This window comes from Calliopsis andreniformis, unplaced genomic scaffold (assembly GCF_051401765.1).
Source record: "Calliopsis andreniformis isolate RMS-2024a unplaced genomic scaffold, iyCalAndr_principal scaffold0033, whole genome shotgun sequence".
Classification (NCBI taxonomy): domain Eukaryota; kingdom Metazoa; phylum Arthropoda; class Insecta; order Hymenoptera; family Andrenidae; genus Calliopsis; species Calliopsis andreniformis.
The window spans coordinates 3,720,470-3,729,548 of NW_027480442.1; positions in this window are offsets into that span (position 1 = coordinate 3,720,470).

The window sequence follows — 9,079 nt, forward strand, 5'->3', positions numbered from 1 at the left end:
TAATGATCATTTCGGCGTTTCGGGTATCCTAGACTTAACTCTGAGACATTGCTCCACCAGATCGAATAGTTAGGGCCTAAGAAGTCAACGCCAGAAGCATAAAATGCAATATAAATACAACATCTTTGCCATCGTATAAAATGAATAATTGCAAACAGTGTGAAAGATATGGACATTTCTACGTTCCGGGCTACCTAGGCTTGACTATATGGCGTTCTTCCACAACATCGAATAGCTACGGCCTCAGAAGTCAACGCCTGAAGTATAAAATACAATAAAAATACAACAGTCTTTCCATCCTATAACAGGAATAATTGCAACCCGTGTGAAAGTGATGGTCATTTCTACGTTCCAGGCAACCTAGGCTTCACTCTAGGGCGTTGTTCCACAAGATCGAATAGTTAGGGCCTAAGAAGTCAACGCCAGAAGCATAAAATACAATATAAATATAACAGTTTTTCCATCGTATAAAACGAATAATAGCAACCAGTGTGAAAGTTATGGTCATTTCTACGTTCCGTGCAACCTAGGCTTCACTCTAGGGCGTTGCTCCACCAGATCGAATAGTTATTTCCTTAGAAGTCAACGCCAGAAGCAGAAAATACGATATAAATACAACAGCTGTTCCATCGTATAAAACGAATAATTGCAATCAGTGTGAAAGTTATGGTCATTTCTACATTCCGAGCAACCTAGGCTTCACTCTAGGGCGTTGCTCCACCAGATCAAATAGTTAGGTCCTTAGAAGTCAACGCCAGAAGCATAAAATACGATATAAATACAACAGCTGTTCCACCGTATAAAAGGAATAATTGCAAACAGTGTGAAAGTAATGGTCATTTCAACGTTCCGGGCAACCTAGGCTTCACTCTACGGCGTTGTTCCACCAGCTCGAATAGTTAGGGCCTAAGAAGTCAACACCAGAAGAATAAAATACAATAAGAATACAACAGTGTTTCCATCCTATAACAGGAATAATTGCAACCCGTGTGAAAGTGATGGTCATTGCTACGTTCCGGGCAACCTAGGCTTCACTCTACGGCGTTGTTCCACCAGATCGAGTAGTTAGGGCCTAGGAAGTCAACACCAGAAGAATAAAATACAATAAAGATACAACAGTCTTCCCATCCTATAACAGGAATAATTGCAACCCTTGTGAAAGTGATGGTCATTTCTACGTTCCGGGAAACCTAGGCTTCACTCTACGGCGTTGTTCCACCAGATCGAATAGTTAGGGCCTAAGAAGTCAACACCAGAAGAATAAAATACAAAATAAATACAACAGCCTTTACACCGTATAAAACGAATAATTGCAACCTGTGTGAAGGTTATCGTCATATCTACGTTCCGGGCAACCTAGGCTTCACTGTCGGGCGTTGCTCCACCAGATCGAAATCTTAGGGCCCAAGAAGTCAACGCCCGAAGCATAAAATACGATATAAATACAACAGCATTTCCATCGTATTAAATGAATAATTGCTAACAGTGTGAAAGTAGTGGTCATTTCTACGTTCCGAGCAACCTAGGCTTCACTCTAGGGCGGTGCTCCAACATATCGAATAGCCACGGCCTTAGAAGTCCACACCTGAAGCATAAAATACAATAAAAATACAACAGTCTTTTCATCGTATAACAGGAATAATTGCAACAAGCGTGAAAGTAATGATCATTTCGGCGTTTCGGGTATCCTAGACTTAACTCTGAGGCATTGCTCCACCAGATCGAATAGTTAGGGCCTAAGAAGTCAACGCCAGAAGCATAAAATGCAATATAAATACAACATCTTTGCCATCGTATAAAATGAATAATTGCAAACAGTGTGAAAGATATGGACATTTCTACGTTCCGGGCTACCTAGGCTTGACTCTATGGCGTTCTTCCACAACATCGAATAGCTACGGCCTCAGAAGTGAACGCCTGAAGTATAAAATACAATAAAAATACAACAGTCTTTCCATCCTATAACAGGAATAATTGCAACCCGTGTGAAAGTGATGGTCATTTCTACGTTCCAGACAACCTAGGCTTCACTCTAGGGCGTTGTTCCACAAGATCGAATAGTTAGGGCCTAAGAAGTCAACGCCAGAAGCAGAAAATACGATATAAATACAACAGCTGTTCCATCGTATAAAACGAATAATTGCAATCAGTGTGAAAGTTATGGTCATTTCTACATTCCGAGCAACCTAGGCTTCACTCTAGGGCGTTGCTCCACCAGATCAAATAGTTAGGTCCTTAGAAGTCAACGCCAGAAGCATAAAATACGATATAAATACAACAGCTGTTCCACCGTATAAAAGGAATAATTGCAAACAGTGTGAAAGTAATGGTCATTTCAACGTTCCGGGCAACCTAGGCTTCACTCTACGGCGTTGTTCCACCAGCTCGAATAGTTAGGGCCTAAGAAGTCAACCCCAGAAGAATAAAATACAATAAGAATACAACAGTGTTTCCATCCTATAACAGGAATAATTGCAACCCGTGTGAAAGTGATGGTCATGTCTACGTTCCAGGCAACCTAGGCTTCACTCTAGAGCGTTGTTCCACCAGATCGAATAGTTAGGGCCTTGGAAGTCAACGCCAGAAGCATAAAATGCAATAAAAATACAACAGTTTTTCCATCGTACAGCAGGAATAATTTGCAACCAGTGTGATAGTAGTGGTCATTTCTACGTTCCGGGCACCCAGGTTTCACTCCAGGGCGTTGCTCCACCAGATCGAATAGTTACGGCCTAAGAAGTCAACGCCAGAAGCATAAAATACGATAAAGATGCAACAGTTTTTCCATCGTATAAAACGAATAATTGCAATCAGTGTGAAAGATATGGTCATTTCTACATTCCGAGCAACCTAGGCTTCACTCTAGGGCGTTGCTCCACCAGATCGAATAGTTAGGTCCTTAGAAGACAACGCCAGAAGCATAAAATACGACATAAATACAACAGCTGTTCCATCGTATAAAAGGGATAATTGCAAACAGTGTGAAAGTAATGGTCATTTCTACGTTCCGGGCAACCTAGTCTTCACTCTACGGCGTTCCTCCACCACATCGAATAGCGACGGCCTCAAATGTCAACGCCTGAAGTGTAAAGTACAATAAAAATACAACAGTCTTTCCATCCTATAACAGGAATAATTCCAACCCGTGTGAAAGTGATGGTCATTTCTACGTTCCAGGCAACCTAGGCTTCACTCTAGGGCGTTGTTCCACCAGATCGAATAGTTACGGCCTAAGAAGTCAACGCCAGAAGCATAAAATACGATAAAGATGCAACAGTGTTTCCATCGTATAATACGAATAATTGCAATCAGTGTGAAAGTTATGGTCATTTCTACATTCCGAGCAACCTAGTCTTCACTCTAGGGCGTTGTTCCACCAGATCGAATAGTTAGGGCCTAAGAAGTGAACGCCAGAAGCATAAAATACGATATAAATGCAACAGCTTTTCCATCGTATAAAAGGAATAATTTGCAACCAGTGTGATAGTAGTGGTTATTTTTACGTTCCGGGCAACCTCGGTTTCACTCCAGGGCGTTGCTCCACCAGGTCGGATAGTTACGGCCTAACGAAGTCAACGCCAGAAGCATAAAATACGATAAAGATGCAACAGTTTTTCCATCGTATAAAACGAATAATTGCAACCAGTGTGAAAGTGATGGTCATTTCTACATTCCCAGCAACCTAGTCTTCACTCTAGGGCGTTGTTCCACCAGATCGAATAGTTAGGGCCTAAGAAGTGAACGCCAGAAGCATAAAATACGATATAAATACAACAGCTTTTCCATCGTATAAAAGGAATAATTGACACCAGTATGAAACTTATGGTCATTTCGACGTTCCGGGCAACCTAGGCTTCACTGTATGGCGCTCTTCCGCCACATCGAATAGCTACGGCCTCAGAAGTCAACGCCAGAAGCTTAATATACAATATAAATATAACAGTTTTTCCATCGTATAAAACGAATAATTGCTACCAGTGTAAAAGTTATGGTCATTTCTACGTTCCGGGCAACCTAGGCTTCACCCTAGGCCGTTGTTCCACCAGATCGAATAGTTAGGGCCTAAGAAGTCAACACCAGAAGAATAAAATACAAAATAAATACAACAGCCTTTACACCGTATAAAACGAATAATTGCAACCTGTGTGAAGGTTATCGTCATATCTACGTTCCGGGCAACCTAGGCTTCACTGTCGGGCGTTGCTCCACCAGATCGAAATTTTAGGGCCCAAGAAGTCAACGCCCGAAGCATAAAATACGATATAAATACAACAGCATTTCCATCGTATTAAATGAATAATTGCTAACAGTGTGAAAGTAGTGGTCATTTCTACGTTCCGAGCAACCTAGGCTTCACTCTAGGGCGGTGCTCCAACATATCGAATAGCTACGGCCTTAGAAGTCCACACCTGAAGCATAAAATACAATAAAAATACAACAGTCTTTTCATCGTATAACAGGAATAATTGCAACAAGCGTGAAAGTAATGATCATTTCGGCGTTTCGGGTATCCTAGACTTAACTCTGAGACATTGCTCCACCAGATCGAATAGTTAGGGCCTAAGAAGTCAACGCCAGAAGCATAAAATGCAATATAAATACAACATCTTTGCCATCGTATAAAATGAATAATTGCAAACAGTGTGAAAGATATGGACATTTCTACGTTCCGGGCTACCTAGGCTTGACTATATGGCGTTCTTCCACAACATCGAATAGCTACGGCCTCAGAAGTCAACGCCTGAAGTATAAAATACAATAAAAATACAACAGTCTTTCCATCCTATAACAGGAATAATTGCAACCCGTGTGAAAGTGATGGTCATTTCTACGTTCCAGGCAACCTAGGCTTCACTCTAGGGCGTTGTTCCACAAGATCGAATAGTTAGGGCCTAAGAAGTCAACGCCAGAAGCATAAAATACAATATAAATATAACAGTTTTTCCATCGTATAAAACGAATAATAGCAACCAGTGTGAAAGTTATGGTCATTTCTACGTTCCGTGCAACCTAGGCTTCACTCTAGGGCGTTGCTCCACCAGATCGAATAGTTATTTCCTTAGAAGTCAACGCCAGAAGCAGAAAATACGATATAAATACAACAGCTGTTCCATCGTATAAAACGAATAATTGCAATCAGTGTGAAAGTTATGGTCATTTCTACATTCCGAGCAACCTAGGCTTCACTCTAGGGCGTTGCTCCACCAGATCAAATAGTTAGGTCCTTAGAAGTCAACGCCAGAAGCATAAAATACGATATAAATACAACAGCTGTTCCACCGTATAAAAGGAATAATTGCAAACAGTGTGAAAGTAATGGTCATTTCAACGTTCCGGGCAACCTAGGCTTCACTCTACGGCGTTGTTCCACCAGCTCGAATAGTTAGGGCCTAAGAAGTCAACACCAGAAGAATAAAATACAATAAGAATACAACAGTGTTTCCATCCTATAACAGGAATAATTGCAACCCGTGTGAAAGTGATGGTCATGTCTACGTTCCAGGCAACCTAGTCTTCACTCTAGAGCGTTGCTCCTCCAGATCGAATAGTTCGGTCCTGAGAAGTCAACGGGAGAAACATAAAATACGATATAAATACAACAGCTGTTCCATCGTATAAAAGGAATAATTGCAAACAGTGTGAAAGTAATGGTCATTGCTACGTTCCGGGCAACCTAGGCTTCACTCTACGGCGTTGTTCCACCAGATCGAGTAGTTAGGGCCTAGGAAGTCAACACCAGAAGAATAAAATACAATAAAGATACAACAGTCTTCCCATCCTATAACAGGAATAATTGCAACCCTTGTGAAAGTGATGGTCATTTCTACGTTCCAGGCAACCTAGGCTTCACTCTAGGGCGTTGTTCCTCAAGATCGAATAGTTAGGGCCTAAGAAGTCAACGCCAGAAGCATAAAATGCAATAAAAATACAACAGTTTTTCCATCGTACAGCAGGAATAATTTGCAACCAGTGTGATAGTAGTGGTCATTTCTACGTTCCGGGCAACCCAGGTTTCACTCCAGGGCGTTGCTCCACCAGATCGAATAGTTACGGCCTAAGAAGTCAACGCCAGAAGCATAAAATACGATAAAGATGCAACAGTTTTTCCATCGTATAAAACGAATAATTGCAATCAGTGTGAAAGATATGGTCATTTCTACATTCCGAGCAACCTAGGCTTCACTCTAGGGCGTTGCTCCACCAGATCGAATAGTTAGGTCCTTAGAAGACAACGCCAGAAGCATAAAATACGACATAAATACAACAGCTGTTCCATCGTATAAAAGGGATAATTGCAAACAGTGTGAAAGTAATGGTCATTTCTACGTTCCGGGCAACCTAGTCTTCACTCTACGGCGTTCCTCCACCACATCGAATAGCGACGGCCTCAAATGTCAACGCCTGAAGTGTAAAGTACAATAAAAATACAACAGTCTTTCCATCCTATAACAGGAATAATTCCAACCTGTGTGAAAGTGATGGTCATTTCTACGTTCCAGGCAACCTAGGCTTCACTCTAGGGCGTTGTTCCACCAGATCGAATAGTTACGGCCTAAGAAGTCAACGCCAGAAGCATAAAATACGATAAAGATGCAACAGTGTTTCCATCGTATAATACGAATAATTGCAATCAGTGTGAAAGTTATGGTCATTTCTACATTCCGAGCAACCTAGTCTTCACTATAGGGCGTTGTTCCACCAGATCGAATAGTTAGGGCCTAAGAAGTGAACGCCAGAAGCATAAAATACGATATAAATGCAACAGCTTTTCCATCGTATAAAAGGAATAATTTGCAACCAGTGTGATAGTAGTGGTTATTTTTACGTTCCGGGCAACCTCGGTTTTACTCCAGGGCGTTGCTCCACCAGGTCGGATAGTTACGGCCTAACGAAGTCAACGCCAGAAGCATAAAATACGATAAAGATGCAACAGTTTTTCCATCGTATAAAACGAATAATTGCAACCAGTGTGAAAGTGATGGTCATTTCTACATTCCCAGCAACCTAGTCTTCACTCTAGGGCGTTGTTCCACCAGATCGAATAGTTAGGGCCTAAGAAGTGAACGCCAGAAGCATAAAATACGATATAAATACAACAGCTTTTCCATCGTATAAAAGGAATAATTGACACCAGTATGAAACTTATGGTCATTTCGACGTTCCGGGCAACCTAGGCTTCACTGTATGGCGCTCTTCCGCCACATCGAATAGCTACGGCCTCAGAAGTCAACGCCAGAAGCTTAATATACAATATAAATATAACAGTTTTTCCATCGTATAAAACGAATAATTGCTACCAGTGTAAAAGTTATGGTCATTTCTACGTTCCGGGCAACCTAGGCTTCACCCTAGGCCGTTGTTCCACCAGATCGAATAGTTAGGGCCTAAGAAGTGAAAGCCAGAAGCATAAAATACAATATAAATACAACAGTTTTTCCATCATATAAAACGAATGATAGCAACCAGTGTGAAAGTTATGGTCATTTCTACGTTCCGGGCAACCTAGGCTTCACTCTACGGCGTTGTTCCACCAGATCGAATAGTTAGGGCCTAAGAAGTGAAAGCCAGAAGCATAAAATACGATATAAATACAACAGCTTTTCCATCCTATAAAACGAATGATAGCAACCAGTGTGAAAGTTATGGTCATTTCTACGTTCCCGGCAACCTAGGCTTCACTCTAGGGCGTTGCTCCAACAGAGTGAATAGTTAGGGCCTTAGAAGTCAACGCCCGAAGCATAAAATACAAAATAAGTAAAACAGTTTTTCCATCGTATAAAACGGAAAATTGCAAACAGTGTGAAAGATATGGACATTTCTACGATCCGGGCTACCTAGGCTTCACTCTATGGCGTTCTTCCACCACATCGAACAGCAACGGCCTCAGAAGTCAACGCCAGAAGCTTAAATACAATATAAATATAACAGTTTTTCCATCGTATAAAACGAATAATAGCAACCAGTGTGAAAGTTATGGTCATTTCTACGTTCCGGGCAACCTAGGCTTCACTCTACGGCGACGCTCCACCAGATCAAACAGTTAGGGCCTTAGAAGTCAACGCCCGAAGCATAAAATACAAAATAAATAGAACGGTTTTTCCATTGTATAAAACGAATAATTGCTGCCAGTGCAAAAGTTATGGTCAATTCTACGTTCCGGGCAACCTAGGCTTCACCCTAGGGCGTTGTACCACCAGATCGAATGGTTAGGGCCTAAGAAGTGAACGCCAGAAGCATAAAATACAATATAAATACAACAGTTTTTCCATCGTATAAAACGAATAATTGCAACCAGTGTGATAGTTATGGGCATTTCTACATTTCGAGCAACCTACGCTTCACTCTAGGGCGTTGCTCCACCTGATCGAATAGTTAGGGCCTTAGAAGTCAACGCCAGAAGCATAAAATACAACATAAATACAACAGTTTTTCCACCATATAAAACGAATAATTGCAACCAGTACGAAAGTTATGGTCATTTCTACGTTCCGGGCAACCTAGGCTGCACTGTATGGCGCTCTTCCGCCACACCGAATAGCTACGGCCTCAGATGTCAACGCCAGAAGCTTAAAATACAATATAAATATAACAGTTTTTCCATCGTATAAAACGAATAATTGCTACCAGTGTAAAAGTTATGGTCATTTCTACGTTCCGGGCAACCTAGGCTTCACCCTAGGCCGTTGTTCCACCAGATCGAATAGTTAGGGCCTAAGAAGTGAACGCCAGAAGCGTAAAATACAATATAAATTCAACAGTTTTTCCATCGTATAAAACGAATAATTGCAACCAGTATGAAAGTTATGGACATTTCTATGTTCCGGGCAACCTAAGCTTCACTCTAGGGCGTTGCTCCACCAGATCGAATAGTTCGGGCCTAAGAAGTCAACACCTGGAGCATAAAATACAATATAAATACAACAGGTTTTCCATCGTATAAAACGAATAATTGCAACCAGTATGGAAGATATGGACATTTCTACTTTCCGGGCATCTTAGGCTTCACTCTAGGGCGTTGCTCCACCAGATCGAATAGATAGTGCCTTAGAAGTCAACGCCCGAAGCATAAAAAACAAAA